The sequence below is a fragment of the Macaca thibetana genome, chromosome 9 (assembly GCF_024542745.1).
Source record: "Macaca thibetana thibetana isolate TM-01 chromosome 9, ASM2454274v1, whole genome shotgun sequence".
In the NCBI taxonomy this organism is placed as follows: Eukaryota; Metazoa; Chordata; class Mammalia; order Primates; family Cercopithecidae; genus Macaca; species Macaca thibetana.
The window spans coordinates 99883103-99899567 of NC_065586.1; the positions used below are offsets into that span (position 1 = coordinate 99883103).

General features: G+C 50.5%; 2 protein-coding genes across 4 annotated transcripts in view; one reads left to right on the forward strand and one right to left on the reverse strand.

Moving 5' to 3' along the window:
* Positions 1-16465, reverse strand: part of SH3PXD2A (SH3 and PX domains 2A) — a 250807-nt gene that overhangs the window by 135714 nt on the left and 98628 nt on the right. The gene's annotated exons all lie outside the window — the stretch shown is intronic.
* GSTO1 (glutathione S-transferase omega 1) overlaps positions 1-16465 on the forward strand; it is a 584823-nt gene that overhangs the window by 44910 nt on the left and 523448 nt on the right. The window lies entirely within an intron of this gene.

Genomic DNA, 16465 nt, shown 5'->3' on the forward strand with positions numbered 1-16465 from the left:
GTCCAGGCTGGAGTGCAATGGTGCAATCTTGGCTCACTGCAACCTCCGCCTCCTGGGTTCAAGCAATTCTCCTACCTCAGACTCCCGAGTAGTTGGGATTACAGGCATGTGCCACCACACCTGGCTGATTTTGTATTTTTAGTAGAGACGGATTTCTCCATGTTGGTCAGGCTGGTCACGAACTCCTGACCTCAGGTGATCCGCCCGCCTTGGCCTCCCAAAGTGCTGGGAAGAACTCATTTTAAAAACTAGTTAAGGAGCACTGAGGCCTCCACAGGTGTAGGAGATCCAGAGAAGGGAGGGATAGGTTGGGGTGGGGAGGTAGGTGAGAGGATGCTGCCTGTCCCCTCCCCATGCTGGCCCCAAGCACAGGACCCCGCCCTGCCCCTCCAGCCTGCAATCTGAGTGAGGCCATTAGGCCACTGCACCTGGAGCTGCCCAGTCCTCCCCACCAGGCTCCTGGATCTGCTGCTCACTTGCAAGGTCAGAGGAGAATTTCTGCACAAGCCAATTCCCAGTTGAGTTTTTGGAAGCCCAGTGGGGCTTCCCTCTTTTTCCCGCTGAAATCCTTTAGAAGCAACGTTTTCTTTTCCCAGGGCTTTGGCACAGTTGGCCAGTGGGGGAGAGAGGGAGGGAGGGCCTGGAAGGGATTCTCCGGTCTTGACTTCTCTGTTAGGAATCCAAACCACACTCTGAAAGCTAAAAGGGGGAGAGAAAAAGGAGGGGGAGGAAAATCCCCATTAAGGAAGCCGAGACCACAGGGCATTAAAGGCCTCTTGTAAACGTAGTGCAGCCTGTTGACGGCGGGGCTCAGCTTCTGCCAGAGCCTTCGAAGCCATCCAGATGCCGCCCTAGGAATCTTATGAGCATCGCAAGGAAGATTGCACGGGGCCTGAAACAGACCTAACTCATCAGGATTAACTCAGTCTTGAAAGCGGAGAAGAAGCTGTGCAGCCACTTCCAAGCAGTAACTGGAGGTTCTTCTTCCTGCCACTCTGGGCTGGGCTGGGGTGAGACCAGCGGAGGAGTGGGGGCCTCCGGTAGGAGTCCTGGGTTCAAGTCCCACCCGGGCCACAGGCTGGCTTTGTGACCCTGAAATAGGCCCCTTCACTGGGACTGCTGTATGCTCATCGGGGACCTGGGCTCTATGGCCGCTCCCTCTGGAAGCCCTAAGACTGATTTATAGTGGGGATGTTAGCGGGCAGAGGAGGAGGGAGGAAAGGGTTAATGGTAGCTAAGAGCTCAGCGCACACCAGGTGCACACTAAGAGCTTTTCACTGAATTCCCTCCCTTCATCCTCACAACAACCTTGAAGCAAGTACTTTAACCAGGCCCATTTTGTCCTAGAGGACATGGCAGCTCAGAAAGGTTGAAGGACCTGTCCAAAGTCACACAGCTATCTAGTGGCTGAGCTGGGATTTCAACCTGGGGTTTTAAAGCTTAGAGAGTTGGGGGGAGCCGTGATCTTTGCACTTGGATCATGTAAAGCCTTGAGAGCCACCGCGAGGACTTTGGATTTTATTCTGCACGTGAAGGGAGATGAGAACAGTTAAACCCCTAGACCAACCACAGCCTCCAGGGCTCTTCTTGGGAAAGTGGTACCTATGGGATGGACTCCCATGAGAGCCAGGGACTGGGGCCCTTGACAATAGAATCACCAGACACAGTACCACTGGCCAGGGCCCCACACCAGCCATGAAGAGTTTGGGAGCTACCTCCATGAACTAGGACCCATTTGTAGAGGTAATAAGAGGGCATTGATTATAGGCGCCATAAGAGAGGGCTGGCCTCGGGACCTCTTCTGGTCTGAGCAGGCTGATCTATTCCTGGCAGCCTCTCCTCTTCACACTCACAGTGTCTATGCATGCGTGTACAACTCCTTCTTCCCTGTCTTTCTGCCACCTGGAAAACCATTCATTCTTGGAAGACGTCCTCTTGCCTTTCCTTCTTTCCTTCCTTCCATCCTTCCTTCCTTCCCTTGATCCACCCAGTACTGTCTTGATGGAGGCCTGCTGTGCTGGGCTCTGTTCCAGGTGCTGGGAGCATTGCAGTGAACCAGACAGATGAGGGCCTTGCTCTCAGGAGTTTACCTTCCAGTTGGGAAGGGAGTGGGCACGGGAAGAAGGCAGTACACATTTTCATACCTAGTGAGTAATTTGGTTACACTTCCATGTCTTCCCCCACCTCTACAAAGATAATAACACAGGGCAATGTGAAGAGGGGTGCCTGGAGGGAAGAATTCAGAGAATCGTCAAGGAATCTTCTCTGGGCTTCCGTGGAGACTTCAAGGAAGAGAAAGAGCAGCTATGCAAAGCTCTGGAACAAGCGGGCTTAGCCAGAGGGAACCACCACAGCCAAGGCCCTGGGGCAGAATGAACTGGACATGATGGAAGACAGAAAAGAGAGGAGCCTGCAGCCACAGAAAAGAGTCTGGTTTTATTCTAAGTGCCCTTGGGCCTGCCTACTCAACCCTCATTCTGTCCTTAAGGCACCGTTCCATGCTGCCTCCCCCATGAAGCCTTCCTTGAATGCTTGTCTGGCCCTTCCTTGCCAACCTCTAGGACCCTCTGGCAGTCACCCCACTCTGGCCCTCTGGCCCCTGCTGTCCTAGAGAATTTGTCAGGAAGCGGCCCTCCTCAGGACCCCTCTCACCTTCTCAAAGGGTCCCCTGATTTATAGCAACAGGGTCAGCAGCCCCTTGGGCTCAAGGAGGGCCAGCGCCTCCCAGCCACCCTGTCCTCCAAGGACACAGATGCTCACAACCCCCTCCCCTCAATGCAGCCCAGAGAGGCCAGGCTGTCGAGGGAGACTTGCCTAAGAAACAGGGGAGAGCACAGGCAGGCCTGGAGTCCACAGATCGCACGGTGCAGAGGCCTCATGCTCCAAGCACAACCCTCCTGCCCTTCTAACTGGGTCTGAGAACAGAAAGGAAGGTGGGATGCAGTTGTCACCTAAGGTCGCTGGCACAAATTACCACAAACCCGGTGGTTTAAAACAACAGGAATTTGGCAGACCATGGTGGCTTATGCCTGTAATCCCAGCTGTTTGGGAGGCCAAGGCTGGAGGATCACTTGAGCTCAGGAGTTCAAGACCAGACTAGGCAACATAGTGAGACCTTGTTTCTACAAAATGCTAAAAAAAAAACCCAGCCAGGCATGGTGGCGCACGCCTGTGATCCCAGCTACTCAGGAGGCTGAGGTGGGGGGATCGCTTGAGCCTGGGAAGTTGAGGCTCCACTGAGTTGTGATTGTGCCACTGTACTCCAGCCTGGGTGACACAGTGAGACTGTCTCAAAATAAACAACAACCCAGGAATGTATTCTCTGCCAGTTCTGGAGGTCAGAGTCTGAAATCAAGGCACCAGCAGGGTCACACTCCCTCTGGAGGCACCAGGGAGCATTTTTCTGTGCCTCTTCTAGCTTCTGAGGGCTCCAGGCATCTCTTGGCTCGTGGCAGCATCACTGCAATCTCTGTCTCGGTCTTTACATGGCCTTCCCGTCCCATGCCTGTGTCTCATGTCTCCTTCTGCCTTTCTCTTATAAGAACACCTGTCCCTGAGTTTAGTGCCCACCCTAAAGCCAGGACGATCTCATTTCAAGATCTTTAATTACATCTGCAAAGACCCTTTCCCCAAATAAGGCCAGATTCACGGGTTTCAAGGGGTTAGGACTTGGACACACCTTTTTGGGAGCCGTTATTCAACCTACCGCAGGGTGGTTATGGGAGAGTCACAGGGTAGACCAGTCACCTGACAGGGCCCTATAGCCCTAAGTGGACTTCAGTGGCCCTGAGGACGGGGTGGTTTCTACACTCCCTGAATCCCTGGAAATGTCTGGCATGGCGCTGGGTGAAATGGATATGGGTGCAGCCTGAAGCCCTCATGGGGCACAGGGGAGTGTCTGGACAGAGCAGCTCCGGGGTCTCTGAGCCTGAGAGGAGAGAGGCAAGCTGTGGGGACCTGAAGCCAAGGGAATGGGGGAGGCGGGTCCTTCTCTGGTTTTGAGGGGTGATGTGACACCCAGGAGAGAAGAGACGAACAGATTTCCCAGATGAACTGGAGGAAAGTAGATGTGAGGATTCCTAGAGGGAACCTCCCTCCCCCTACAAGGGTAACATGCATGCTCGTGGGGTGGTAAGACACAGGCAATGCATCTGGGAGGAAGGAGGAGAGGTTCAGTTTCCTACTCCCACAGCTCTCTGTGGTCCTGAGACCTGACCACGTCCCTGTGCAAAGTGGGCTGGGCCAGCCAAGGACCCCATGTCCAGCTGCTCTCATCAGGCGCCTCCATCCATGCTGTTTGCTGACAGATTGATGAAGACAAAAGCTCTTAAATGAAGGGCCCTGGGCGGAGGAGGGCAGAGAGAATATAACCATGATTCCACTAATGGGGCTTTCTTCGCCACGAAAAACAAAACACAAACGACCCCTCTTTCATTCTCAGTCTGTTGGATTTCAGAGAGGCTGTTACCAACCCCCAACTCACAGAGTCACTGAGGCTCGGTGATCCAAGCTGGTCCAAGGAGAGGCAGACTGGGACTCTTTTTTTGTTTGTTTTTGCGACAGGATCTCATCTGCCCCCCAGGCTGGAGGGCAGTGTCTCTATCATAGCGCACTGCAGCCTTGAACTCCAGAGCTTAAGCAATCCTCCCACCTCAGCCTCCCAAGTAGCAGGTGCACACAACACCCAGCTACAGTTTTATAGCGATGGGGTCTTGTTTATGTTGCCCAGGCTGGTCCCGAACTCCTTGCCTCAAGCGATCCTCTTGCCTCAGCCTCCCAAAGTGCTGCGATTATAGGCCTGAGCCACTGCACCTGGCCCAGGCTGGGACTTTTGATGGTTTAAAGCAAGCAGACACCAAGAGGGTGTGCCCTGGGCCATAAGAATACCCAACTCTAAAAACAAGCAAACCAACAAACTCACAACCTACTTCTTTGATGTCTGAGACTGCAGAATCAGAATTTAGTTTCTTCAAGATTTTGGTCAAGATATATAAACTTCTCCCTGGAGAATGGTACAGTGAGCCGTATTAACCATTCACACCTAAGTATGAGCAGGCACCGGCTTCTCACTCAACAACAGGGTCTCGCTAGGGAAGAGAGCAAAGAGCACAGAGGCCTTGATGGAAAAGGATGTAATGGGCAGGGGAGAAGAATGGCGAAACAGCCTCTGCTGGCTCCCCTGTCTTCCTGAAAGCTGGCCCTGCCCTTGACGTTCAGCTGTTTCCTGACCATGGGGCCACCCAGCTTTCAACTGGGTTAGCCCTGCCTAGGCTAGGGTGGGAGTGGCTGATGGGCAGGCCCCTGCTTGTCTTTTTAAGTGCTGCCCCTGAAACTCACATGTCACCTCTCACTCTCTGCAGCCTGGGGACTGCAGGTCACCTGCTCCCCTGCTGGGCTGCCTCCAGCTTCTGGTGCAGCTGAGATGACATTCCCGGAGTCTACAGCCTTGTATCTGGCTCAGATCACACCCTGACACCCAATCCTGCTTCTCCACTTGTAACATCTGGCTTTGTTGCCATTTACTTGGGCTGGGGGAAGGCAGGAGTGAGGCCTAGATGCTGAGGCTGGAAGCAGTGGGCACATGCAGGTTCCAGAAAGACACAATCCCCATGGCGAAGGTCAGCAGCCCGAGGCATACTGACGCCATGCCCTGACGCCATGAATCCCTGAGTTCTGGCTAGCCCATGAAGGTTTTCTGCCTCTTTTAGAGCCCCAAGACAGAGTCTCACGCTGTTGCCCCTCTGGCGCGGCTTGAAGCCATTCTCCTCTAGCATGGTAGGCATTTTGGTACGGGGTTTCACTTTGTCTCTGCCAGCTTTTCCCAAAGTGCTTATTACAGGCTTGTGCCTTACAGTGCCCTAATTTTCTTTTGGGAAACAATCCCTCCTTCATTCTCAGTCCATGGGATTTCAGTGGGGCTGATCCCATCCCCAAATCTGGGGCTGATCAGTCAGTACAGTCCAGCCATGGGCATGCGACCCACGCTGGTCCAGTGGGAATCGGCCTGGGACTACTGCTGGGACTACCAGGAGGAGATGTGTTCTCTCTCTACAGTTGCTGCTAACTCATAAATGCCAAGCCCCAGGCTGCTAGGAAGCATCTTTATGTATCTCTGTTACCATCTGGGGGAAGCCTATCGGAGAATTAAGTCAACAGAAAAGAGAGCAAAGCTGAGGGCTTAAGAGACACGTTTTGGTCCCCTAGATCCAGCTATGCCTGAAACCATTACTCTTGGTTTTCAGTTATGTGAACCAATAAGTTTCCCCTTTTTTCTTAAGCCAGATTGAGATGGGTCTATTTCTTGTCACCAGCAGAGCACTGACTGGTACATCTGGCTCTACCAGTTACTGTTATGTGACAGGGGATGAGTCACAACCTATTTGAATCTCAGTTTCCTCAAACTGCAAAATAGGGGGCAGTAATGTCTAATGCAAAGGACTATTGTGAGGAGCCAGTGAATGAGTCTGTAAAAGCATTTAACACGGAGGCCAGCCCATGGTAAATGGTGGACAAATGGGATCTCTTATGAGTTGACACTTCCAGGTCAAGTAAGTGGGATGGGGTGGGGTGGGCCCTGCCTGTCTCCTTGCTGGCCACGTGGAATCCAAGTACCAGAAGCATTTCCCAGGCACCCAGTCCATCCACCTGGCTTCCCACCAACGCCAAACATGAGCTCCCCTCAGCCTGTGGCTGGCCTTCCTGATTCACCCACCCCATAAACACATCTGTGTCTCCCACACAGCTTCCGTTTCTCCAAGCCCCAACTCAGAGGGCAGAGGACGTGACACAATGGTGAGGAGGTCGATTATTCATTCCACCCGCCTCCTGGGGCATTCTAGGGTGACTCACACAGGTGTGTCTCCCCGCTCCAGCACTCCCCACCCCCTCTCCCACACACCCAAGGAAACACACTTGCAAAAGCCCACTGCGGTTCACGACAGAGCGGAGCCTTCACCCTCCTGCAGCCACGGCTTACTTGTAGAAAGCATCAGCGCACCTTGGAGGGAAGAGCAATCTCCCAAATTCTGGTTCGGAGGTTCCCACACCCAGCAAGCAGAGCCAGGCTGAAGGGAACAGTATCTTTCTCTCCCTCACCCCAGGTGGGTCCACTGGAATTTTATGGGTGTCTGCCAGTGATAAAGCACCTCGTCCCGGGCCCATGGAGGGACTAACACATCTTTGCTGAACCAAAGGGAATGGAAGTCTTTTTGAGCAGCATTCTAGAGCAGTGGGACCAGAACCATTTCTTTCTTTTTTATTTTTATTTATTTATTTATTGAGACAGGGTCTTGCTCTGTCACCCAGGCTGGAGTGCAGGGGAGTGAGTGATCTCGGCTCACTGCAACCTCCGCCTCCCGGGTTCGAGTGATTCTTCCACTTCAGCCTCCGGAGTAGCTGGGATTACAGGCGTGCGCCACCACACCAGGCTAACTTTTTGTAGAAACTGGGTTTCACCATGTAGCCCAGGCTGGTTTTGAACTCCTGGGCTCAAGTGATCCTCCCAGAGTACTGGGATTACAGATGTGAACCACTGTGCCTGGCCTCAGAATGATATTCTCAAACCGTAACTCTTGCTTAACCCTTTCAGTGACTGCCCAGGGCACTGAGCATAAAATCCAAACTCCCTTCTGCGGCCCTCAAGGCCGGGCAGGATTCGTCTCCTGCCTCTCTCTCTGCCTGCCCATCTCCTGTCACTCCGCCCACGCCACAGACACATCCTGCTCTTCCCCACCTCAGGGCCTGCGTGCTTGCCGTCCCTGTTCCTGTGCACGGTTCCTGCTGCCCTTTGCCCAGCCATTGCCGTGCACCCCTCATCGGGAGGCCTTTGGTGACCACGTGCCCTCTCTCCCTGGCCTCTGTTGTTTTCCTCTGAGATTCTGCCACCATTGCTAATGATCTTCTGAACCTGCCTCTTTACAGCATTCCCTCAGGACAGAATGCAAGCTTCCTGTGGCCAGTGAAGCCCAGGAACTCATCCTCAGGGCCCAGCACAAGGACTGGCACACCGCGACTTGGTGAACAGCGAGTGGTGGGACCCTGACCGCGCCTTGCTGAATGGTGAGTGTGAGTGTGTGTTCACACTGGCTTGCTCTAGGCTGTCTCTCATGTACACACCCCTAGACTCCTGGCAGACCAGCAAATACAGCTCACCCCATATATCAGGGACGGCAGCTGCAGCCAGGGCTAGGGAGAAGGGTGGATTCGCCCTCCAGGACCCAGACAGAGTGGGGCCAGAGTGTGGTTAGTTCAGAGGCCGGCATCAGGGCCAAGCTGTCCCCCCTCCATGTGGGCGTGGGTGTGGTGGGCGTGGTGGGCAGTGGCTCTGCACCCTCCCTGTGGGAGCTGGGAATAAAGGGCCCCATTCAGCCTGTGCAGTCTTGGCTCCTCCCTGCAGGGGAGGCTGCCCTCAGGAAAGACGGTGGGACGCTGGGCAGAGCTTCCCGGCAGCCTCTCCCTGTGGCATGGCCCACAGTGTGGGGTGCTGGGCGAGGGGCACAAGGCCTCTGGGGCTCAGAGAGACACCGCAGAATGGCCCACCCAGATGAGGAGGCTGTGGGGCAGGCGGATGGAAGTCCTGGGTTGCAGTGATGATGCTGAAAGACGCCCACTTACTTCTGAGGCTCTGAGACAGAGGAAAAGCCGCAGGATGCAGAGGCCCGTCGGTAAAGGGCCCAAAACCACAGGCCTGGTCTGGGCAGCCACAGGGGAGTTTGCCTGGCTCTCTTGGGATGGACACTGTCCACTAAGGCCTGCTTTCACTTTATTTATTTATTTATTTATTAATTATTTTTGTAGAGATAAGGTCTCACTATGTTGCCTAGGTTGGTCTCGAATTCCTGGGCTCAAGCAATCCACCCACTTCAGCCTCCCAAAGTGCTGAGATGACAGGTTTGAGCCACTGCACCTGGCCCAAAACCTGCTTTTCTTGAGCTTTGGCTCTGTTGGCAAAACTGAGCCCAGACAGTCAACTCTCTTCATCAACCTCCCACCAGCATTTTCTGTGGTTCCAACCCTCTCCTGCAAGGATGGTGACAGTAACATTAAGAGGACGTAACATTCATTGAGCCCTTGGTATGTGCTAAGCCCTGTGCCATGTACTTTATATTTATCATGACAGTTGATCCTCATAATAACCTCTGAGCTACGTACTGAGTGCTGTTGTTATTCTCACCTTACAGATGGGTAAACTGAAGGTAAGAAAAGTTGAGTGCACTGCCCAAGGTTGCACAGCAAGGAAGTGGGAGAGCTGGGATTGGGTGTGCCACAGTTTCTTTGGGCAGACTAAACGTGCCTACACTCCTAATGATTCTGTTATCTTCCTTCCTTTCTCTGAGCCCCGGGCTGAGCAACCTGTGGCCAGCCTTCCTGACAGGGTACATCTCAACCCTACCCCATCCCCAAAAGAAGGGCCAACACGCAACATCCATTCACTCCCTCCCAAATGCTGGCACTGTGCTGGGGGCTGGGGTGTGATGGTGACGGTCCCTGCCCTCGCAAAGGACACTGTGTGTGGGTACTGCGCTGTGATGTGTCGGCTGTGATAGGCACATGCAGGAGGGAGACAGGTCTGAGGAAGTGGTGAGAGTAAGCCGGGCAAAGGCGAGCGGGAAGAGTGTTCCAAGTAGAGGGAGAATCTGAGCAGAGGCCCAGAGACTGAAGAGACAGGCACATCTGAGAAGCTGAAGGGAGTCCAGTGGGTAAGTGCATCAGGACGCATGCCGGGAGGTCCCTGGGGTGGGGTTATGAAAGGTGCCAAAGAGACTGAATGGCCACACAGAGCACACCAAAGCCACTACAGTTGCATATGCAGAAATGTCTGAGTTCCTGGACCTCCAAGGCCGAGGACCATAATGTTCACGCTGAGAAGACATCAGAACCTTCAGACCCTGCCTGAAGCCCTTCTTCCTGAAGTCTTTCTTCTTCCTGAAGTCTTTCTTCTTCCTGAAGTCTTTCTTCTGCTTCTTCTTTTTTTTTTTTTTTTTTTTTTTGAGACGGAGTCCCACTCTTATCGCCCAGGCTGGAGTATGGTGGCATGATCTTGGTTCCCTGCAACTTCTGCCCCTGGGTTCAAGTAATTCTCCTGCCTCAGCCTCCCAAGTAGCTGGGACAACAGGAGCGTGCCACCACACCCAGCCAATTTTTGTATTTTTAGTAGAGATGGGGTTTCACTATGTTGGCCTGGCTGGTTTCGAACTCCTGACCTCAGGTGATCCACCCGCCTTGGCCTCCCACGTAGCTGGGACCACAGGTGCACGATGCCATGCCCAGCTAATTTAAAAAATTTTTTGTAGAGATGGGGGTCTCTATGTTGCCCAGGCTGGTCTCGAACTCCCAGGCTCAAGTGATCCTCCCACCTTGGCCTCCAAAAGTGCTGGGACTGCAGGCATGAGCCACCGTGCCTGGCCTTTTATTATCGTTTTAAACTGCTCATTTTGGGGGAAGATTTGTTACCCAGGTAACTACTACAAAGCCTAACACTCCTCTTGGGAGGACAGGGTCCCTGCGTTACCTCAGTTAGAGATATTTGGAACACTGGTAATGAATGAAGTTCCTAAAATTTGCCCAGACACTCTGAATTCAAGTGGAAGGGGATGGACAGGGCGAGAGTCTGCCTTTTTCATGAGCCCCCTGAGCGATTCTCATTTACCTCTGAGGCTGAGAATTACTGAGAATCTAATACCTTCTAGACCTGGGGAGGCTCAGAGAGTTGATGGGATGGTCCCTATTCTACACACAAGCTGAGGCAGGCCTGAGCCTAGAACCCAGCACCTGACTCCTGGGTCAATGCTCTTTCCGCCGTGTCCATTCAGGTTGCTTAGTTGAGGGACACGGGCTTTTTTTTTGGTTTCTTTTATTTATATTTAAAATCTGCATATAGCAAAATGCTACACAGCCAATTGTTTGTTTGCTTAAGAGCTTGCTTTGCTTTGCCTGTGAACAATTTTGTCAGCACCACCCACAATGAGGGCCTAATGCTAAGCAGGGTAGGGCAGTGCTAGGCCATGCGGAGAGGCTGGCACTGCCACAGAACACTGCAGCAGGAAAGGGACTTTTTCTACCACTGAGATGTCTCAGCTCCAGGCATTTCCCCCAGACCAACAGAATGCAGAGTATGTAAGGCAGAGAAGATGAATGAGGATAATAAGGGAGAGTATCTTTAACCCTTGTCAAACTGTCACCCTAGTAGGTAAGAATAATATTCCCACTTTCATTTGTATAGAACTCTGTGGCTTAGACAGAATTCATGCATGATCTTATTGAATGACTTTTGTAGACTGCAAGATAGATAGGTCATTCAGTCTCATGCTACACATTTATTGAGGAGCTACTACATACCAGCTAACACTGTAGGCACAGGGGATATATAGATTTGTTTCCTTGCTTAATAAATATTTATATATGTCTACTATGTGCCAGACTATTTTAAGCATTTTACAAATATTAACTAACTTATTCTTCCCAACAGCCCAACAATATAGATACCATTATTCTTCCCATTTAACAAGGAAATTGAAGCACAGAGAGGTTATGTAACTTTTCCAAGGCCAAACAACTAGTAAGGAGCACTATGGGGATCTGAATCCAGGCAATCTGGCCCTAGGTTCCACCCTGTTAACCAATATAAAATGAGATACAGTTCTTGCTCTTCAAAATCTCCAGCTTTAAAAATCCTCATGGGCACAGATGAAAAAACTAAAGCTCAGAGATATCTTCTGAATTTCCCCAAGTCACATACTGCTGGGATTAAACACCAGATCTAATTCCAGGCAGTGTTAAGGAAGGTTTAGCTAGAGATGGGTGCAAGAGAGGCAACAAAGAGGGCGTTTCTAGAGTCCAGAAAGAGACAGGATTTCTCCAAGCTCACTGGCAAGTTGGAAGCATCCCAAGAGACACCAAAGCAACTGAATAACCCGTACTCCCTGTCCAGGCCCTCGTGATCTTTGACTGTCTGCTGCCCAGCTGGTATTCATGCCTCCTGATATTTTGGGGCACTATTATTTATAGACCACGTTTCTATTTATATTTTCATTGAATTCCTACTAACCCTAGCTGATTCCCCGCCTCCCTAAACCTAGACAGGGGAGGATAAGAACTCTTTTTCACTAAGTCAGTGAGGGTCAAAGGTGAGGGTCAAAGGTGAAGGTCAAAGTCTTGGCTGTGTATGCAGTCTTTCAGCAGGAGCCCTTTGCAGGGAAACATTTAGGACAAGGGGGCTTTCTCTGCCTTCCAAAGGAAATGGAGGAGTGGAATAGGGGAGTGGGAAGGGCACAAGCCTGGCCTTATACAAAGGCAGCCACGTTCTGCCAGTACAGTGGGATTTGAGGCAGGCCTACAGGACTCCTGTTCTCCTAAAATGTTTTCCCCTTTGCATGATATTCCATTATTAGGCGTTTATCCCTTTGGTCTTAATAGCTATTAGATCACTAAATGTTGGGACTATGAGAAAACCTAGACAGCATCAAGTCCAATCCTTGTATTTCACAGATGATGGAACTCAGGCTCAGAGAAGGGCTGTGACCTATCCTTATGGGGGATCCTGAACTAATAAATACAAATCTATTACAATGCACAGAAGAACAACCTAATGTTGGATAAACTGCTGTCAGGCACAGCAAAAGAAACGGGACAGCAAAGCAGACCCCAGGCCCAGAGTTCCTCCCTTGCCAAGTTTTAGGAATGAATAAGTAAAACCCTGAGACTTTTCCTAAGGTTATATCTGGTGCCTCAAAGGAAAACTTCTCAGTTTTAGCGTCACATAGAAAGATAACAGTAAAGTCGGACATCTTTCTTCCTTGTTTTCAGTACTCTGTTGAATCATGGTTTAGGAAATAATATCTGTGATGATTATCATTACATAGTTACTTCATAGGTTTGAGTTTCCAAAGCCAGCTTTCCAGAATTCAGTTATTTCCTTCTGGACACTATGCCTGCAATTCCAGCATCTGCCACTAGGTGGCTGGTAGCAGTTGATAGATCAAGTGAAAGGTGACTGAGAAAATAATGTAATCTAGCTAAAACTTTTACCGTAAGAATGTGATACATTATTAAAAGGACAACATTGATCAACCTCTTTTTTTTTGTTGTTTGTTTTTTGAGACAGAGTCTTACTCTGTTGCCCAGGCTGGAGTGCAGTGGCTCGATCTTGGCTCACTGCAAGCTCTGTCTCCTGGGTTCATGCCATTCTCCTGCCTCAGCCCCTCGAGTAGCTGGTACTACAGGTGCCTGCCAGCACGCCCGGCTAATTTTTTTTGTATTTTTAGTAGAGATGGGGTTTCACCATATTAGCCAGGATGGTCTCGATCTCCTGACCTCGTGATCCACCTGCCTCGGCCTTCCAAAGTGCAGGATTGCAGGCTTGAGCCACCACGCCTGGCCAGATCAACCTCATATATATATATATATATATATATAAACGAGATAATACTTGAAACAAGGTTTAAAGATATGCGAACACCCTGATGCAGGCAACATACTCACCATTTTATACCAAATCTTAACTGTTAATCTCCAGACAGTACATCTTTTGTCCATCCCACTCTGTGGCAAGGACATAAAGAATAGTGGTCAAAGGCCGGGTGCAGTGACTCACGCCTGTAATCCCCATACTCTGTAATCCCAGCACTCTGGGAGGCCGAGGTGGACAGATTGCTTGAGGTCAAGAGTTTGAGACCAGCCTGGCCAACATGGTGAAACCCTGTCTCTACCAAAAAAAAAAAAAAAAAGAAAAAAAAATTATCCAGGCATAGTGGTGGGTGCCTGTAATCCCAACTACTTGAGAGGCTGAGGCAGAATTGCTTGAACCCAGGAGGCACAGGTTGCAGTGCATCGAGATTGTCCTACTGCACTCCAGCCTGGGCGACTGAGCGAGACCCATCTCAAAAAAAAAAAAAAAAAAAAGTTATCAAGAGCTTGGACCTGGAAGTGGAGGGAACTGGGTTTGAATCCCAGTTCTGCCTCTTAGTAGCTGAGTGGCCTTGGGTAAGTCATGCACCCCTTCTAGCCTGTGAGTTTTCAAGTGCCAAGTAGAGTTGTCATTAAATGAGATAACATAAGCACATGAATCCTTTGCACAGTATCTGGCAGAAGTATATGCTTAATAAATAGTAGCCATAATCCTTAAGCAGACATTCTTTCTCATTTATGATAGTTTAATTTGTTAAAGTTCCAGGCCTCACACAAAGTTCCTAGAAAGCTGTTTGCAACTTTTTCCCTACAGCCAATTCAATGAATTGTTATCTCTGGACCACTGGGCTCGTATTGTGAACAGCTGCTCTATCCTCTGTCTTTCACCAGCAAGTTTTTCTGGTAAGCAAGACCACATAGGTCTTACTTAAGCCATCTTCACCAACTATCAACTATTAAACTGGTTAATTTGTCTTTCAGATCAGAAACAAGAGGCCAAGAGTAAAAAATGTGCCAATCAGAGAAGAATTACCTGGCCACCAAATGACCAGTCACTCACTCAGCTTAACTCTCCTCCCTGGCTCCTTTTGAAGCTTAAGTCTGCAATGGTTATTTTATATAGAAGAGCAAAATATGCTCCTTTCAAATTTCACTTTTTTTTTCTTTTTTGAAATTAAAACAAATTTTGTTTAGAGACAGGGTTGCACTCTGTCACCCAGGATGGAGTACAGTGGCATGATCATAGCTTGCTGCAACCTCGAACTCCTGGGCTCCAGTGATCCTCTCACCTCAGTAGCTGGGACTACAGGAGTGTGCGGCCATGCCTGGCTTCACTTTATTCTGTTGACTTAACTTTTTCCAGAGACTCCTTACAAGAGCCTGTTTTCCCTCCTAATAGTACGACATCACTCTGGACGTAGGCTTTAGACGTTCTCATGCCACACTATCTTCAAAACCACAGAGAGTTCATGAGCCAGTCTTGCATCTCCAATCAGGGAACTTCTGAAATAAAAACCTGAGCAATCTCCTTGGCCCAAAACTTCACCCCATCTTGGAAGGGAGGGGAGAGAGAATGTTCTGATCTATATCTGATGAGGGCGTGTGGTTGGGACCTCAGCATCCTCCTGGTTGGGCTAGTGATGGGGAGAGAGGACTGTTACACTCCCTCCCACAGAATACCAGAAACAGGCGGGCAGCTCAGGTGTATGTAAGGATGTGAAGCCAAGAAACCAGCCCTCACCAAGTTACCTCTGTAAATCCTCGTCTCCCCATGCACCTCTACCTTGAGTCAGAAATGGATTCATTGCAGGCTCAGTTGTTTGCATTATGTGAATGAACTGAACGTAACCAAGCACCAAGAGAGCCCTCAAAACACGGCAGACCTCCCGTAGAAGGGCTCTGATGGACCTTAAAACATTGCTTTTCCAACTTTACGGTGCATACAAATCACCTGTGCACGTTAAAATGCAGACGGTGACTTACAGGTCTTGGGGGAGACCAAGTGTCTGCATTTCCAACAAGCTCCCAGATGATGCCCATGCTGCTGATCTGAGGACCACATTTCAAACAGCAATCCTTAAAACACACAAGGTTGTGGGACCGCACCCCTGAGAAGAGACCTCACTCTTGGAAGGGATTCTAGGAGGCTGCATTCAAACCATCCCAGAGACAGCTCACAATTTTGTTAGGGACCTGATACTAAAAATCACCAAATAACAATCGTGTGCTGAGGGCTTACTTTGTGCTTTTCAGATGACATTTCATTTGATGCTCTCAATAACCCTGGGAGGGATTTCAGAGATGGGGATTGTGATGGAAGTTCAGAATTAAACTGATTAAAACTGGCCCAGAGTCACATAACTAGGAAGAGGCTGAGTTGGGATTTCTAATTTTTATTTTTTGAAACAGGGTCTCACTATGTTGCCCAGGCTAGTCTCGAACTCTTGAGCTCGAGCAATCCTCCTGCCTCAGCCTCCTGAGTAGCTGGGACTACAGGTGTGAGACAGCGTACCGAGCCTGCTGAGTTGGGATTTGAACCCTAGGTTTGTCTGGCTCTAAGTCCTCCAGAGTGGAAGTACAACAGTTACCCATCTCAGCCATGGAAAACAGCAGTTTTGGTTCAGGCAAGTAGTACCAAGTAGAAAACCCACGTATGAACCCAGATGTGCAGGAGCCCAAAGCCAGTGCTCAAAACCCACCCCCTGCCCCCTGAGAAGTTCTTTCTGTCCCTGGAAGTTCTCTCTGAGATCCACCCAAATGTGTCCTCCACTAAGGCAAAATCTGGCTTCTCCTGTTTGGGCCTGAGGAGAAACAGAAACCTAGCCCCTTTCCTTCACACGAGCTTCGATCTTGACAGTTGAAGTCTGTAGGGGTGTCGCCAGGCCACCCTGTCCCTGACAGGTAGAGAAAGGCGAGGCTGCCAGCCAACCCCCACCCTCCACATTTGCCTCCTCCCTTCCCTTCTGAAGGTACGTTCAGATGAACAGGCCCCATCTTCAGGCCATGCCAGTTCCCTGGGGCCGACTGTGGTCTGGAGGCCAGGCAGCCTGGCATCCTGGGG